The sequence below is a fragment of the Catharus ustulatus genome, chromosome 2, assembly GCF_009819885.2.
Source record: "Catharus ustulatus isolate bCatUst1 chromosome 2, bCatUst1.pri.v2, whole genome shotgun sequence".
In the NCBI taxonomy this organism is placed as follows: domain Eukaryota; kingdom Metazoa; phylum Chordata; class Aves; order Passeriformes; family Turdidae; genus Catharus; species Catharus ustulatus.
Genome location: NC_046222.1, coordinates 105,379,062 through 105,398,055, shown reverse-complemented (window position 1 = coordinate 105,398,055; position 18,994 = coordinate 105,379,062). Strand labels below are relative to the sequence as shown.

At 41.1% G+C, this 18,994-nt stretch overlaps 1 protein-coding gene across 1 annotated transcript in view; it reads left to right on the top strand.

Annotated features, from left to right (window-relative positions):
* Positions 1-18,994, top strand: part of ARHGAP6 (Rho GTPase activating protein 6) — a 319,193-nt gene continuing 300,199 nt past the window's right edge. The window contains exon 1 of the mRNA XM_033052158.2: positions 1-114. The gene's annotated coding sequence lies outside the window, so the exon portion shown is untranslated. The remainder of the gene's footprint in view (positions 115-18,994) is intronic.

The following is an 18,994-nucleotide window of genomic DNA, read 5'->3' as shown; positions in this document are numbered from 1 at the left end:
GCCAGCCCCGCCAACAGCATCTTCTCCTCGCCCCGGCGCTGGCTGCAGCAGAGGAAGGGGCAGCCCTCGTCGCCCGAGCCTCGCCCCGCCGCCTACGTCGTGTGGAAATCCGAGGTAGGCACGCCCGCCCCGAGGGACGGGCACCCTCCGCGCCGCCCTCGCCCCCGTCCCGGTCCCGGCGGGGCTGCCCCTGGGCTCGGCAGCGCCCGCCCGGCGCTGGGTGCGCGGCTCGGCGGGACCCGCGTGTCCGCCCCGCCGCGGTGTCGGTGCCGGGAGGTGGCATCTGCGGCGCTGGAGGGTCGGATGTTTGAGGTTCCCTCGACGGGTTCCATGTATAGTCGTTCCAGGCCTGTGAAACCTTCACCTCCCAGTTTCACACCTCTTAAACTGAAGTATGTGATGGCTACTAACAAGATAGACAAATTAGTTTTACTGTGCACACCCAGTGAGCTGTGATTTATTTGACAACGCATGTGTCAGAACCACATGAGGAGTAATTGTATTCCAAGACAAATCCAACTTCGCTATGCAAATATTTGTTCATTTAACTTGCATGTCGTCGATGTTGGGCTGCAGATACCATACCATGCGGATGAATATTTTAAAAAAATGTGGCATTGTTTCCTGGTACCCATTGCTCATCGAGTTAGTTATGCTGAGCCCTTTGTAGCAGAAGAAGATGAATTTTTTTTTTTGTTTTAAGAAATTATCCATCCAGTTCATGGTGATGAGGTTTCAGGCTTAACTGTTTAGTAGTGCATTCTGGAGAACTGGGATCAGAAAGGAGCATTTCCATTTCTATTTCCATTTCCATTTCTGAAGAACCTATTATAAATAGTTGGTGATGATTATTAGATGCATTGATAAAACATGCGGGATCTGGAAGTCCTTGTAAAAGGGCTACCTTACACAGTAATATCAGATCCAAAGCCAAACCAGGCACCATGATAGCACAATATTATAAAATGTATTTTTCATTGGCAAAGGCTACATCTTACCCTGAACTCCCATATTTGCTTGGAGTATAAAAGTTGTTAATGTCTGCCAGGTGGGATGGAGTGTCAACATGTGGGTGGCAACTTCAGGCTTGATGCTGGCTAATGTTGAAAGTAGTGGTGAAGAATTTTAGTGGTTTTAAAAAATGGATTATTACAAAGTCTTGGAATCAGAAGTTACTCTTAGCAGTATTTTGTCTTGATGCTTGAGTTTGAAGATAGTAAAAATTCATGATGTCAAAGAACTATGTGGGATTTGTAGTATCAGTGGACACTGATAATAGGTGATCACACTATTTAAAGATAAGATTTGCAGCTTATCCACTTAGGATTTTATAAGGTCTATCAAAAGTATAAGATACATAAGGTTTCCTGTGCAGAGTTTCCTGACTGAGTCCAAGACTCACAGCATAGTTTCTGATATGTAAATCTAAGCAGGTCTTTTTTTCACTGAGTGTGTGCGAAGGTGGTGGACACTTGGGGAATTTTTTTCAGATCTATGTGTCGTCCAAACACACATCACAGCAGATCTTCAGACTACATATTGCAAAGTACTGGGTTCTTTCCTCCTTTGGTGTGTGTCTAGCATTTTTAAATAGTCAGTCCTTTTTTTGGGAGGGATGTCATTGTCCCAGCAGTCACGGTGGTGAGGCTGTGATGTCAGGAGCAGGGTGTGCCAATCAGTGTTGTCGTTGTGAATTGGTAGCATTTTATGTCAGTGTCATTTAACCTGATACTCGCTAGTTTCAGAGTTGCTATTTACAAGACTTTATACAAATATGAACTTAGTAGTTTAGCAAAGACATGTACAAATTACATTAATCTGTATTTTAGAAGAAACTGCAGATAAATAATTTTCATCTCATTCCCCCTCTTATTTTAGGGATGCATCCTAATGATCATTCAGTCTGGTCTCATAAAATAGCATTATTAATAAGAGACTTATTTGTTTTCTTCTTATTTAATGTTTATTTGAAAAGGTTTTTTTTAGGAAGCAAAGGATTTTTTCTGTCTCTGCAGCTTCATCCTGGCTGCAGCAAGGCAAGTGTGCTTGAGGAGGTGAAAAAACCCACATTTTATTTGGTGAAAAGGAAGTAACTGTTTACAATGTTATACATTTAAAGGGTTCCATTATTCAAATTATTGTATTCTCAGTAGGAAATCTGTAGTTCCATTTCTATTCAACTTAGGAAAATAAAATACATCACAGTAATGATTTTACTCGACTGTAAAAGACAACTGGACAGCTGACTGCCTAATGAAAATGAGCATTGAAAGTTTGGGTCAAAAACTTAAAAATTCCCATCCCGTTAGTTGGGAATAAAATAAATGTTCATTGGAAAATAAATTTTCTTTACTTTCATTCTAACACCTTCTGTATAATTGTCCTTTTTAGGAAGTATTGCCCTAGAGCCACTGTGGAAGGAACAGGGTTACGCACTAGGAGATATACGTGGGAATTATTTTCTCCCCTGCTACCTGAATCTGTAAAGAGAAGTAAAAATGCCATGGAAGTTTCCTCTTCAGAACCCCTTCAAAATTATAACTTCTGGGTCGGTCCTCCTGCCCCTGTCCCGAGCTGGATCACTGTAGTGGCATCCAGAGGGACGTGTTGAAGGTGGGGTTTGCAGCCTGAGCTGGATGAGTCCTGCCCTGGGACAGCTGGTACCTTGGAGCCGCAGGACTAGGGGCACTCGAGTCAGGTTTTAAAGCAGGCATGCCCCACTGATCTGGGACTTTTGTATATGAGGCCACAGTGTCTATACTAGATTTGTTATGAGGCCACGAGAATAAAATGGATTGCTTATTTTACCTTTTTTCATTGGAATTCTTTGACTTCTGCATTTTATATGACAAGCCTGTCTACTGGCCTAGGGAGAGAAAGGCTACTGCTGAGTTAATGCCACCTTTCATAAATATTTTTTAATGGAATGCCTGAATGCTCAGGGGATTTCCAGTTTCAGCAGCAGGTCACACCTAAATGTGTTAGCCCGGTATTCTTAGGTCCACAGATTTTTGAATGTGAAGCATCATCTGACAGATGTGTCTCTCACTGCCCAGTGACCTGGCAGTTCTTTATTGACATATTTTTTTCTTTACAAGAACATTTTTACAACTATAGAGATTATTTTTGGCAGAGCTTTACTTCTCTAACAAGCATTCTTTCACCTTTCTATTTTCTGTTTATGTATATAAGCAACTTAAATAAATAAAAAAAACCAACCTGTTCCTGGGTCTGGAAATCAACAACAACATTTTCAGTGGTTTTGTCAGGACAAAGCCAAGGGGGACTTTTAATAAGGGGGGAAAAACATTCATCCTCAATTCCCATCTAAACTTAGCTGTCCTTTTGTGCCATTTTCCTTAAAGAAAATTCACTTTCACTTGAAAATTAAGTCTATTGTGCTTTCATTAAGTGTCTCATATGCTCAAGTGAGTTTCTAAGTAAGCTAAATATCATGGACAAGATGGTAGAAATATCTAGAAATACCTTAATGCCTTGATTCTACCAAAATTCATCATACATCTGTGCTAATGTCTGAGTAGACCTGTACAAGTTGGGGATGCAAGTGTTTACTCTGACTGACTGAAATACATTTGCTGTGTCCAGAATAGCTCGGGATTAATAGATCTGTGTGAAGTCTCAAGTTGTGTTAATTCTTCTGCTTATTTTTCTGTCTTAAAGATGGTAATGGAAAGCCACAGCAAGTGGATAAAAAATACAGCAAATCATGGGAATGTATCTGAGTAATCTATTTGTTATGAGAAACCAAATCTACATACTTAAATGTCTTGATTATTTTGCTGTCATAGTCTGTGTGTTACTAATTAAATATTACCATCTCCAGCTAATATGCTTTTTTTAGGGGAGAGCTGATTTTAAAGTAATGGTAGCATAACATCTGCAGCCTTTCCATCTGCATGCTTGGCCCCTGGGAGGCAGAGGGCAGCATCCTTAATTTGCAATTTGCTTCTCAATGAAATTGGGCTGGTGGATGGCTCAGCCCTTCCTCACCTCCTCCTCCTCCTGACTTGCCCTGCAATCCACTTGCTCGCTCAGTTTTCTGTTGAGCACTACAGGAGGAGTTTTCCATGGCATGGGAGGGATGGTTGCCCTGGTTCCTCACCAGGTTTTGTAGGAGAAGCTAGGAGTTGTCCAGGTGTCTCCTGTGCTGCTGGCTGGCCAAGCTGTGATGAGCTGCAAGGATGTTGGAGAAGCCAATCTGCACGACCAGGACAACATTAGTTTAATTGAATTATTTTATAGCGTGGCCATCAGAAATAGCGAACATTCACAGCACATGTTTCAGCTGACAGGTGCATTGGAATTCACTGGCTTGATAATTTAAGACTTTAAATTAATTGGAAATGCAGTGTAGATTCTCTCATTCTTTGTAGCAAGTGGGGGTCCTCCCTTCTCTTAGGCAGCCAGTGACAGAAGAAGAGGAAGCAGCCTCTAGCTGTGTCTGGAGGTTCAGGAGGACATCAGTTGTGAGCACAGTGTCTGTTACCCTTAAACACCTTGGTACCTAACCTGGAGATTTTTGCTGTATGGATAGAAGAAATGTTGGAACATAATCCCTTGCAGAGCTCTGGTTAACTGTCCTGGAAGCAAAATGGGGGTCTAGCATGTTTAAATGGATAACTTGCATTTTTTTCTGTTGAGGGGGCTTTTTGATGAGATGTGTTAGAACTTTGGGAGATTTTTTTTTTAAGTAAAAACTGTATGTGCTGGCATTTACCAGTGAACTGTTCTGCTTTATTTTCTTCCCTAAGACATTCCAAACCACTGGACACACAGATTAGTCTCAGCCTGAGTCCGTTCCATTCAATGCTGTAAGAGTTCTATAATTACAAAATTTGGTGGGCAGGAATGTTGTGGGTCTTTCATGACAGGAATGCAATTAAAAGTAACTAAATATATTCAGTATTTCCGATTTTGGCAAATGGACTTCCCATTCTCAACTAAATTACGTCTGAAGACATTGGATGAAAATGTGGGGGTTGATGGCTAGGACAGACAGAATTTTTCAAGTATGCATTGCTTAAGTAATGGGAAAGGAACTTGTGAAAATAATAGAAATGAGACTGAAAAGTAATTTTGAGTAACCTCTAAAATTTAACAACCCAGACTGCTGTATTGAGTTCTTAGTGGAGTTGAAGCGCATTTAGTTTTTCAGATTCTATTGAATGACAGGAATTGCAGCTATGACAGCTTGCAGGTGAAGAACATTTCAGTAGTCTCTTCTGCAGTGTTCTGGCTGTGTAAGTATTAAGGCTGTACAGGTATTAAACCTGTTTGGTGGATTTTTTTTTTCCATCCAGATGGAAATATCATAATTGAAAGCAGCAGGGAGCTCTGAGCAAGTAGGGCTGAACAGTCCTGATGGCATAGTAGTGCATCACTATGCAACTTCAGCGCACCAGTGTCAGAGTTGTAAAGCTGGAATCTTAATGTAAAAAAGGTATTAAAAATCAAAATTATAGTGCCACTCCTGTCATAATCTCCTTAAACATGATATAACACTGCTCATATTTGATTCTCTGGCTATGTGGCACAGTATTTGAGAGTATAAGCATCACCAGAATTAATCTAACATTTTAAAATATAACTTCTGAACCTCCTGGGTTCCACTGATTACTAACTGCACCAGGTGTCTGGATTGTGGGAGAAGGGGTGAAATTTTCCATTCAGTTTGTGGAAACTGGAAGGGGAGGAGTAAGGAGGTCCAGGGCAAGGTTCAGACTTTATTTGACATTACAACTCATTGGCCAGCTTTGGAAGGTACTGAGCTTTCTGACCTCAGAGTACTCAAATGTGTGCCTTCCTTTTGGCTGGTGAGTATCAGGAAGGAAGGAAGCAAAGCCTTTAGCTACCATTCAATCCTAGGAATTTACTTTCTTTGCCTCACTTTAAAAATTTTGTGTCAATTATTGTGTATAAATTTTTAAGCTGTGCCTGTTCAAAATAATTCATATATTTTTTAAATCTGTTCTTATCCTGTAACAATAATACGTGTCTGTGGAAGGCTCCGTGTCTGTGGAAGGCTCCATGTCTGTGGAGGCTTTCTGGTTGAATTTTAGTTTTTCCTAGATGTGTACAGACTGGCTATTTCAAGTTACATGTTTTTTCCACTCTGGTTGTCAGCTAAGAATTATTAAATCCCTGGGAGAGTTGAGAGTGTTTTTGAAGGATTTGATGAGCTTCCAGTGCCTTATGCTTGCCACATTGTTGTACTGGAACCAGATGTTGGGTAGCACATGTTTGTGTTTTTGGACCTAAAGAGGTTAGGTACTGTGTCTGTGGCTCACAAAACCAAGCATCAGTTTCACACCCTAAAGCTGTCATCCCTGGGTCATCATCCTCACAGTCCTGGCCATGGGAACAGCTTGCATCAGCATCCCCAGTTAGGAAACCAAAACTGTCTTTCCTGGATCTTCCTACTTCATCTCTTCTGTATCCTCTCAAAGGAAAGACCTTCTGACTTACAGTATTTACCCATGAGGACTCTTGAGTGTGTAAGGTCAGAAAAAGACTTTTGAGCACTGCACTTAGCGAGGATGCATGAGCAGCCAGTCTTCTCATGGCTGCTGGGAACTTGCTTTTCTCTTTCTCACCTGTTAAGTTCTGAGTTCCTGTTCCATGCACTTGGACCTTTTCAGTGGGGCTTGTCTTTTATCCATTTCTAATACTCCTTGTTATGCGTATCTTCCTTCTTCCTCCCTGCCAAACATTAAAAATGAAGATACTGTGTCTTGTTGCTTTCATCACCTGAAATTCATACAGAAAAAAACCCCCAAACAAATAAAAGCCACTTTACTGTAGCTGTTGTCTGCTATTTAATTGGCCAAGTATTTTTCTCATAATGGGACACACTGGTTTTCAGCAAAGTACAAAGTAAGTTACAGACCTTGCTAACAAAGGAAAGATTTAATTTTACATTTTTTAGTGCAATTAAGATTACTTTTGCATTGCCTTGGAGTTGGCGTGGACTTGATTTTCAGTGATGGAGCTGTACCTCCACTGAGCGTCTGTAATTAAATTTTGCAAGAGGAAGACTAATACAGATTTTCCATTTCTATTTTCAGGTTTTATTTACTTTATCCCTTTGTTTTCTGCCACTTTTGTAATATGGCAGGATGGTTTCTGAGCACTTTTTTGTTTTTTCTCTGAAGGGTAATTTCAGTTGAGTAGCACCCTACTGAGGCTAATGTGGTGAGAAACCAGTTGGCTGTACTCTGTTCAGTTTTCATCTGCCTCTCTCCATAAAAAATTAAAAATACTCCTCCTACAGGAAATGTTTTCAGTTCTGTTATGTCTTTTGCTTCCCATAGGAGGTATTCCTTTTAATTTATTGAATAAACCCATAAAAATTTTGGCACAATAGGGTCTTTGGGCAAGCTGTTTAAGAGATCTCACCATCTTCTGTTTTTAGAAGATGTGCAGTTGTTTCTTTATACAGTGCTGTGAGGCTCTGGGGCCAGCTAACAATTATGTGAAAGGGGAGAATTTGAAGCTAAAGAATGTGGATTGACACATCTGCTATCACTTCTCAAATATTGTTATTTTGATTGCTCATATCTCATATTTATCCTTGTTAAACCATAATCAATCCCTTTTCACTTTCCCATGTCTTCAGTCTTAAAAGGTTTCTGGGTAATATTTTGCTCTCAATCTCATCACCACAATTCCTTTTGTAGGTATATGTGTATATAAGAAGGTTAAATCCTTGTAATGTCCTGGTTGGAAATCAGCTCAACTTAACTGTTAATTTAATTTGATGACAGTGCAGACTACTATTTGAAAGGGGTAGTGGGGAAAGAGAGACTGGGATATATTACATTTTCATGCTCCAAAATAAGACCCTATCTGCTCTTTCATAAATTGGAAAAATATGGTTGAATTTTCTTGTGGCTGTTTCATAACATTCCCACTGACAAAATATGGCGTGCCTCTTGCTCATTTCTTCACTACTGTTTCTCAAGCATGTGTTGGTGTCTGCATCCATTGACAGCTCTTGTTCCAGCACACCACAGGGACATGTCTTGTAGGTCTTTAGAAGGGGGCAGCAGACTCAGAAATGCTGCACAGAGTGGGCTCTGCCAGGGAGTGGGTACCAAAGCACAGCAAGCCAAGAGAATGAGGCAGCCAAATTACTTAAATGGAACACAATTGCAAGTTTTACTTACTTCAGAGATAAAGTGCCTTAATTCTATATTCACTAAAGGAATGCAGTATAATTGGCAGCCAACATATACGGAGGGTTTTAAAGCAAATGTTTAGCAGAATAGTTAGTAGGATTTACATTGGCAAATTTGCGTATTTTAGGTCTCTGGCACACTGTCCAAAATGCTTCTCAGTGCTTTTCTCTGCTTGAGATATGAACACATACGATTTCCTCGTCCTGCCAAGGCTCAGATGGAACCTTTCTGTTTCATAAACCTCTCCTGAACAGAGGCAGAGTGAATGTAACACATAAACATACTTTTCTTTTTTGGAGTAAATTGTGTAACAGACCCTCCAGCCTCTTTTTTAGCCCAAATGCAGGTAAATTACACCACTCACGTGGACCAGAGGGAAACAAGTTAATCTAACTCATTTAATGAGCTGTGGAAGTGTGCAGTGTGGAGAGCTGGATACCTGCACACTGGGCTGCATGAGCGGAGAGGTAACAGGCAGGTCAAGAGAAGTGACTTCACCCTTGTGAGGCCCCATCTGGGCTTCTTTGTGCAAGGGAGATGTTGAAAAACTGGAGTAAATGGAGTGGAGGGCCATCAGGACAGTTAAGGGATGAGAGTGCTTAATGCACAGGAAAATTTGAGATTTGTTTCAGCCTGAAGAAGAATCAAGGGGGAATGAAAATCCACTTTTACTACCTACATGGGGACTACGGAGAAGATGCATCTGGATATTGTCACACATTGTTGCACAATGACAGTCACAAGTTGCAGCAAGAGGAATTTTGAGTCGATCTAAGTAAAAGCATTCACAACAAGAGTGGTTAACTATTGAAATGGATTCTCCAGAGAGGCTTTGGAATCTCTGTCCTTGGAATTTTTCAGCCCTTGACAGGTCGAGGGCCAAAAGGATTCAATCAAATTTTGAAGATGGGACCCAGCTTTGAGTAGATTGGACCTGCAGAGGTCCCTTCTGACCTAATATTTTCTGTGATTCTGTAACTCAGTATCATTTCTCATTCTGAGTATAATTTCTTTCCACAGTAGAATGAAAACGGCTGTTCTCCCTTTTGCTACAACATACCTTCGATGGGACAAAAGTTGCTGAGTTGCAGAAATTATGATTCTCTCCAGCACCAACATTTGCGGCAGGCATATAGGGAGAGTAATTTCTTTCATTCAGTCATTCTCCAAAGTTGTTGGTGTGTTTCTACTCTGTGAAGCATATCCTACTCTTACTCTACTCCTGACATCTCACAGATGCAGAGAAAGCCAGGGTAGTTCTTTAAAGATGTCAGTAAAATTCAAAACAAGCCCCAACCATACCTTCTGAAACTCAGGTGTTTTGCAGAGGCAGCTAGACAGTGCCCTAGCAGAGCTTCAGCAGGGATTTATCAGGGAACTTTCAGTAACTACTTGCCAGGTTGGTTTCCTGTCACCTCCTTTAACCAAATCAGCCTGCTTCTTCTAGCACCAGGGGGCCCAGGGCTAAGACAGGCTTACACCTTTGGGACAGTGTGTTTGTTAGTGATTGTTCAGGCACTGAGCTTTGTCTGGTTTTGTGGATTGTATTTAAAAATATTTAACATTTGGCAAAACACACTAACTTTTCCTACCATTTCATGGTAGTGCAGTGTCCTCATGACAGGCTGTATGACATGCTGCCTAACACACTTCAGTTCAATGCCTGTAATAAAATGATGGTACAGAAGGGTTGCTGTCAATTTGGCTTTTCTAACTTTCATTTTTGTTATCTTGCATTATAAAAGTAAAAATAATCTGTGAGAGAAATGGAAGAAGGAAAAAAATGGAAGAGATATGCAAGAAGGAAAGGAAATCTCCTGCCGAGCTTTGAGCTGGGAATTTCATCAGATACACAGGAAAATAGGTGTGGCAATAGGACAGATCAGTATTTGCCTATATTGTCTTACACAGCAGAGTTTAACCTGATATTGACCTTACGATTTATGAGCTTAAGGGTACAGTTATGTAACTGGAAAAACTAAACTAAACTGGAATAGGCAGATGGGGCCACACAACCTGGAAAAAGCTGGTACCAAATTGTCTTGCTGAAATAAATTCTGCTTCCATTATGCTATTTAAAAGTAGCACAGGTCATAATTTGCTGCTGTTTACAATGCAGCCATGGGTTTTTTTAGCTTCTGAAGCACATTGATCAATATCAGACCCGTGTGTCTTTTCCTTGCTCTTGAGAAATTATTTTGGCAAGTTGTCATTTAGCTGGCAGAGGTTTTGTCAAGCAGGTGCAGCCTCCAACATCAAGTATGAAAATGGGCTGACAGAAGGATCTTGCCCATAGTGAAACAAAGCTTTGATAACTTGGACTCAGAACCATTTGCAGTCCTGGTAAGTACTTTTCTCCTTCATGGACCAGAACATAAGAAAAGGAGAAGGTGATTCCAGAAGATAAGGGCAGAAGGCAACACAGTGTGGTAAATGTGTAGCTAAGTGAACATCAGGAAGGCTGGAAAGCATGATTCCCTCTGAAGTGCCCCCACTGCCGGGCAGAGGAGAGCTTTGACTTCTGCTTGGGTGTCCCTGCCCTGTCTTGCTCATGGTGTGATGTCCTTGTTTGCTGCTGGGAGTGCTGAGCCCAGGGTGCTCAGGTCGTGGCTCAGCACGTTGTGGCTCTGCCTGCCACACCACCTGGCCCTCAGTGTGGGTCAGTCAGATGAAGGGCTGGTGTCGGACCCAGTGTGGTCTGCACTGGCTGCCACAGGGCTTGGTGCTCCCTGATTAGTTCTCACCATCATCTATTTCTGCAATAAGATTTTCTGAACCTTTGGCTCACTTTTGATGACAAACCTTGAGCTCCTAGATTATTTAAGTAGTTTTTGAAATCTTATTCTAGGTCTTTTGTATTGTTAGTTTTTGTTTTTGTAATTAGAGCCTTCTTTCTTTATTCTTCCTTCCCAGGGAAGGACTGTAATGCTGAGGTCTTCCACACAACTGAATACTGTTTTTTAGCAGTGAAGGGGTCTTAGTTTCCTTGTGCAGTTATTCATTTTAGTAACACTTTCAGCTATTGCTGTTTCAAATGTTCATGCTTTGCTTGTGCTTGTTTTGTGATGTGCTTTAGATGATATGCTTTTTTAGATGTGCTTTTTGATGATATGTACTTTAGAACAACTTGGTAAATTATATTTGCCTTTACTATTTGTTATTTTCTGCTTGTGACAGCATACCTACTTGTTTTTTAGAAACACATCTGGAGGCTGTATCAGTACATTGTTGAAGTCCAAATGCGTGTACTTTTGCCCTTTAAACTGATAGCATCCAGCTGATCAGATGGTAAATGGAAATTCTGATTGCTGTAGAATGTGGGGTCTGGCATAAGTGCCAAAGCTAAAACGAGAATATCTGCTGTTCTTTGGTAACTTTTGTTCTGATAGCTGGCCTGGAGGGGACTCTCAGGGAGGGAGCTAGACTGCGCTGCTGTATTTGTCAGAGCTTCCCCTCTGGAAGTCCATTTTAAGCAAAGCTCTCAGATGTTTGAAGGCCTGTTTGTTTGGGAATCTGTCTGACAAACTGGCTGGAAACTAGATATCATTTTGCTTTCTAGCAGGGAAATCCTTCCCTTATCCTGAAAGGCTGCTGAAGGCTGGGGCCCTGCAGAGACAGTGAGGTGCCCCTGCCAGAGGAGTGTGTGGAGATAACAGGGCATGATCCTTACTGCCTGTGCTCCACAAACACAAACTGTTCTGCCAAAGCTGCTGAATCCTGGTGATGGGATAGGGAGCAGAGTGAACCCTCATCACCTGGAATGCTGGAGAACTGTTGAGCTCTGGGAATAGAAACAGTGGGAGCAGCAATGAGCTCATCTTCATGGCCATACTGCAGTTGTGGTGGCCATAGTCTCAGGTGGCAGGATGCCTTTCCTAAGTGGTTTGAGCTCTTGGAGACCCTTCTTTTGGACCAAGTCCAGCACTTGGACTTAGCATTCACCATGAGATTTAACTGTAGAACTTTTCTGAGCTAAAGATAGCAGGCTTAAGATGAATTAACTTGAATTATGCCTGCTAAGAATGAGATTACTGCAGTGAATTTATTTCTGGCTTCCTTACAATTTTTTGAAATACACTCCCTTGAGTGTTGAGATGAAGGCATTTAATAACCATATTGCTCTGCTAGAGGGTGACCAGCCCCTTAATTAAAATAGGACCAAAGCATTTGTAGGAAAGCAGGAGCTCTTCTTGCGCTGGATCTGAATCAGACAGATGGAGGTGGAGTGGAAGCCAATGGGAAAGGAAAAATATGGTTGGCAACATCTGGGCCAAATCAAAGCAAAGCTGGAAGGGAGCAATTTGTTAGGATGTTCCCAAGGAGAATGTGAGGATTTCTGTAGAAGGTACATAGTAGGGGGAGCTACAAAGGGGCTTGCTTGCTGACCCATCTTGAAAGAAAATTCAGTGCTAGAGGAGGTTGAAAACAGAAAAGCAAAGGGGAGTTTGCATTGTATGTTCCTTGGAGACAGTGATAAAGGGCCAGAAGAGCAAGGGAAGGGCTTTCCTTCCAAGTTGGAGTGCTGGGGGTGTTGGTGCAGCAGAAGCAGCTGCTGAACTGTCGAGGACACCGAAAAAGCAGTGTGTGGGAAGTATAATGGGACCTCCCATCAGGTCCAAAGGTTGTTATTTTTGTTTTCGGTTTTTTTCACTATTTTGGTTATTTTATAACCCAGCCTTTTCAGGCAGAGAAGCCCTGCTGGGGAAAGGCATGAAAGTTTTGGGAAAGACTGGGATGGCTGAACAGCAATCTGTAGATCAGTGAATGTGGTATGAGACAGATACTGGGTTAGCTGTTGTGTTGATGTGTCATATATATATTTTGGGGTAAGCAATTGGATTGCTGGGGCTTGCCTTAGAAGTGAAGATTATTTTGTGCAGTAGTAAAGCACTCTAAATTATTTTTCAAACCTTAATGAAGCTTGGAATTGAATCCTGGAGGAGAGAAATTGGGAATTACATCTCTACATTATCACACCCTCTGTGAGCTGTAGTTGCCCAGGAAAGCCAGGCTGAAAATGTTTGATGGGAGAAAGGAGAAGAGTTTAGGAGCACAATAAGGGTAAAGGAAACTGGAGGTACTTTGGGATGCTTGAAATGATGAACTGCAGGGGTATTATTTAACCTTTGTGACATAATATTGTGACAGAAAAATACATTTATATTTAATACATGTATTGTTTCTTTATTTCTAAACTTGGAAATTATGTTTGCTATGTTATATTTTTGCATGTGCATTGTGTCTGGATCCTTTGCTGCCATGAATGATTGCCACATGGAAAAATGTTAATTTAACCATTTCACAATAATTTGAGTACATCTGGAGTCCAGGTTACTAAAAAGATGTTACTTATACAACATTACAACATACAATGTCAGGGGAAAAAATATAAAACAAAATGTGCTATTTCTTCATAATGTAAGTCAAGGTTTTGTTGTTCAGCTCTTTCGTTTTGTCAGGGAGCATCTCCCACCTCTGAGATTCTGTTTTCTGGAGATGAGACACTGCAAAACTGGGTGGGTGAAAATTATGGTAGGTAGAGCTAGGGCTCCTCAGACATGTGTTGGGCTGTTCACTGTGGTGAGCCTGTGATTATCCCTCTGCATTGCGGTTCAGCAGCTCCACAGTTCCATGCACCACCGCACCAGGGACCACCGTGCTCGGGTCAGATGATACTGGGTGTCCCTACCCAGCTCCTTCAGACACCTCCTGTGGAGGAGTTTCCAGAACAGTGAGGCACAGGAGTGGTTCTGAAATCTTCCAAAGACAACTGGAGGGCTTTTACCTTTCTTCAGAGTGAGGATTTTGTGAATTAGGCTCAACTGGCGCAATATCAGTGCGTAGGAAAGGATCTAACTTACTGAATTTGAAGAAATGAAGAAATATTTTTTTCCATGCTTTGTATTAGGATAACTCTGGAAATATTCTGGTTTTGATTTTGCTTTTGTTCGTCCCAGCTTTTTAGGAAATATTTGAATTAAAAGGGTTGAGACAGTGCTCAAGAACATTGAGGGAAAAAATTAATTTGCTCAGCTTGGAAAAGGATCAATTGCAGATTTTGCTGCAGGGACTAAGAAAGGTTTTGCATTTTCCTTCTTCCTCCTCTGGTACTATGGATTAGGGCTACACACACTCTGTAAGAATATGTAATTTATTTACAATATGCACAGCTCAGATGCTTGTTAGGGTATTTTTACTTCCTCCCAAAGAATGGGATAGAAGCAGTGGGCAGGTGGTTTCTTGGTTCTGAGGAGCTGCCTGGGGGTGGCTCATTGAAGCACTGGGAAGGGACAAGGCTTGAAAAATCGGAGCTGCAGATGAGCCTGTGGATTTGGTGGCTCATCCATGCAGGGCTGTGGGAAGTGTCTGCTGTGAGGGCTAGGTCTCTGTGCTACATGGTCCTGCAGAGCAGGGCAGTGGGGCTTGGGTGGGATTTGCAATTCCTGCTGGGTGTGTTTCCCTGATGGGGGAAGGGGATGCAACATTAGTTATTTCTGGAAACCACACCGCCTAGAGAAATAGATATTTAGCTCTTAGATAACTGGTTTAAATTGGGATTATGCCCAAATTAGGGATGAGACAGTAAAAATGAGTGATAAGAGTATCTGTTGTTTCTGCCCTGGCTGTGGGGGGTTGAGGGACAGAAATGGGCATCCAGCAGTGTGCAAATCCATACAGAATCCAGAGAATTTGTGTGGGTATCCCTGCATCACAGGTCACCTTGCATTGCAGAGGTGATTTTTACATTACCATGGTATTTGTGTATTAGGATATCACTGTACAAGGTGAATAAACACAAGAGACTATTTCCAGAAATTTTACATAAGAGACAACAGACAGATACGTTGTAGCTAGAATTGCATAGAGACTGTTTTGTGATATTTAGTGGACTCAGTAAGCAAATGTTTGGCCTTGCTAAGTTTTAGAGATTCTTGGAGACAATGTTACGATAATAATTATAATAAGAATAAATACAATACAATACAATATGATACAATACAGTACAATACAATACAATACTATAATATAATACAATATAATATAATACAATATAATATAATAATATTTAGTGGTAATTTCTTCAGAAATTAGGGGAGAAGGAGATAAGTTCCCAGTGCACAAAACTGGGTGACAGAGATCTGATATTATGGAATGAACATAGGAAGTAGATGAGGATGATGGAAAGGATGGGACTAGTTAGGAAGGGAAGTGTTTAATATTTGATGTGATAACAGGCTGAGATACAATTGAGTGCTACAAAGAAAAGGTGGCATTGAAGAGCCAAGATGCCTTTGCAGAGCACTGTGGATCAATGTAAGTGGAGCAGCATCGTATTGGAAAGGTGAGGAAAGAGAATACCAGAGCCACTGAGAAGAAAACAGTCTGCACAGGATTTCTACCTGGGTTTTATATTGAAAAGGCTGTGTATTGATAATTTGTGTATAAATACAACTTCCATTAGCTCCTAGACAAGGTCAATGATAGGAGGAATATTGCATATATTGATCTTTGTTACTTTCCTGCCTCCCTTTTCACAGGCATCAGATTGTCCCAGTGTTCTGGAGACAGTGTGTAGATGCACAGTGTGGCATGATGTAAAGATCTCTGGTCTAAACTGAGAAACTGATGCAGCAGTGTATGGCTGTGCCAGAAGATCTGTTGAGGTCTCACAGTGACTAAGCTAAGAAATATAATAAAATCTACTAATCTGGTAAATCACAATAATAATAAATTAAATGTATTTAAGGATCAGTCTACTTTTATTTCTATAGAACTAAGTCTGTCTTAATTAGTACATGTTATGGCTTGCTTGGGAGATGTTGGATTGTCCTTGTACTATGAAACTAATTTGACACCTTTATGTGTGAGATTACCCAGAGATGAAGCGTAAAACCAAGTTCAGCTCCTGCCTATGTGGGGATACCTCACCACCCCACTTGTCTCTTGTCCCAACCTGGCTGGCTCTCTGACTCCCCCTGAGCAGTGTTGCTGTTACCCCATCAGTCTGCTGAGTGTGAGGGTGCTACTAATGAACCAGCTACCCAGGTGCTGTGGTAGCTGTTGGCTACCAGCCCCTGTGGTGGGCAACTGAATCCTGGTGTCTGGTTGATACCCAATACAGCCCAATTCTGCCCTTTTGGCTGGCAAAGGCAGAGGAATCATCATTTAGAAAGGGAAGAGGTTATATGTGTGATTTTAAGTATACAAATTTAAACCTTTAGGCAGAAATACTTTTATTAAAAAAATAAATTCAGGACCAGCAAAAGAAAGGCTTGATGAGCAATCCTAATACACAAAGCAATTCATTTTGTTTGAAAGTTATCCATTTTATTCCAAGGACCTTTTGCAATGGCTTCTTTGCACATTAAATGTCTTACTGGAGAGCTGGCATCTTGCTGTGAATTATTAACACTTACCTAATGGATGTTTACATATGTTTGCCTTGAAACTTAGCTCTGTAATTTGGTATGAAAACACTGAGTTTGCAAGCCTGTGCTTTAATGAAGGTGCAAGGGATGTAGAGGAAAGTGGTAGCTGGCTTTTTATGACTAAAGGTTGTGCTGAGACTCCTCCAGTGTTGCTATTCATGAACTTCAGCGTTTCTTACCTGTCTGTTATGACCACTTAACTACTTCGGAGCTATTACTCTGTCAGCAGCAGTAATAGTGAGCCTCTTCTCTAAATACCTTCTTCATTATTTTTCTCTGGGAGGAAAACCCAGCCTTCAGCCATACACAGTAGTCTGGAGTGCTTCACTCCCTGGAGCCCCATTCCTGCCCATACCCTGTGCTGGTCCACAGCAGCCTGCGGGGCACAGGGCCAAGCACAGCATTTACCTTTTTCAGCCACTCAGCCCTCTGACAAGGAGAGGTGCACACCAAAGCTCCTCACTGTCTTCTGGATGGGTGTCCTTTTTGGGGACGGATTGTCAGGCTTCCACCTTGTAGTTACATCTGTTGGTGGGTATTACAGCCAAGGTTGCATACTATGGTTCCCAATCCCGCTGCCCTTCAGGACTGTCATCCTTCTCTAAGCAGAGAACTGCTTCTGTGAGAACTGCTTTGGTAAGAAGGAAACTTACTTCAGTAAAAATTGGTTTTGTAGTGACCACTTCGTCATACTGGGAAGAAAAAGAGAGAAAAAGATGCAACAAAATCACCACAACCTGAAGACCCTTCTCTGTTTAGGAGGCCAAATATCTTACTTGGAAATGCAAGTTTCGGGAATGTGACTTGAATTATTGGTGATCTCGTCACTTGAGAAACAGAATTAATTGTTATCTTCTGTCCTTAAAGATGGGGATTTCAGTGCCTTGATTAGATCTTTGTGCGAGAAGTTGGAGTGGAAAAAGCAGCTCCTTTTTCCAGTATTTTAACCTTATTAGAGCGCTGATGGCTTTCAGAAGTCCTTGCCCTGGTTGTTAGCTATTGCTAAGAGGAATCAATCTAATGATTTACCTTTTTCTGAACAAACATTTCCTAAAAGGACAGCAGAAGGCATCCAGTGGCAGATGAAGTGAAGCCTGTTCTGCCAGCTCTAAATCTGTTGTTTTGGAGGCAGATACGCAGAATCCTTTCCTGTGCAGCAGTTGTGGCTCGTGGGACAGCTCTGCATGCCCAGGCTCAGCCACTGCACGGCTGCTCTGCAGCAGTGGTGGCACTGGTGACACAGCTGAGCATTCCTGGCTGTCCTTGGATGTGTGTCCCCATGCCCTGCAGGATACACATGCAATCCCATTAACAAGAAGAGAAAAATTACTATCTTGAGAGAATATTTAACATGTAAGATTTTGCATACTTTTCTTTTTGAATCTTTTGATCTTAAATGGCAGTAACCAAATTACTGAATCTTAGAATTAGCTGAAATATGTATTTCATCTTAATTGATGAATCTCTTTAAACTCTTTGGGAAAAAAAGAACCCTTCAATTTTAATGGAATGCAGTTGGCTCTCCTGAAAGTATCAGCTTTTGTTTGATTTCTGATCCTGGGCTCCATTTCTGTTCATAGACATAGTAGGAGAGAGTTGTTCACATGAAGAATTAATTAGTGTTTATGGTACATTATCCTAGAATGTGTCCAACTTCAAATAGTCATGCTTTGATTGTTTTGCAAAAAAAGGCATTCGTCTGTAGGAAAAATATTTCTAGTCAGAAAATCACAGATTTTTGTAAATTCTGTTTTTTTTTTTTTTTTAAAAAAAAAAAAGGAAGATTGCTATGGCAAACAAATACGAAGCTTTATCAAGCAGCATGCTAATATTAATTTTCATGGTTTCTCTTTTAGTGGTGGTCTTATTTAAAACATGTCTTAACACCTTTTGGAATCAGTTAACTATTAGTTTGCAAATGATATGGTGTTTCAGCAGATGTGTAAACACCCTGCCCCTCCTAACAGGAAAAGGTCGCAAATAACTCACTTTAAAGTTAGGGTTGATCATGTAATGCTCATGAAGGAAATGTGTTCTTTTATACTGGAAAAATAGAGGTTATCCTGGTTCCTATTTTGGGACTGAAGCAGTATAATTTTTTTCTCAGGGCATCACAATAATTTTTAACACGTGTTTATTTTAACAAAATTAAAAGTAATATTCAATAAACAAAGCTGTGATATGATGTTCAGTCAGGACTCTGTTGCAGTCTTCACTTGACAGTCTTTCTTTCTGCCTGTGATGGGGATTTGTTTTTACAGTTAATTTGCCTTCCCATAGTAGGCAGGACTGTATTTATTAGATCTTACCCTGCCTAATCTAACCCGACCACCTGCTGGGAAGCTGTAATGCAGTGCCAACTGCAGT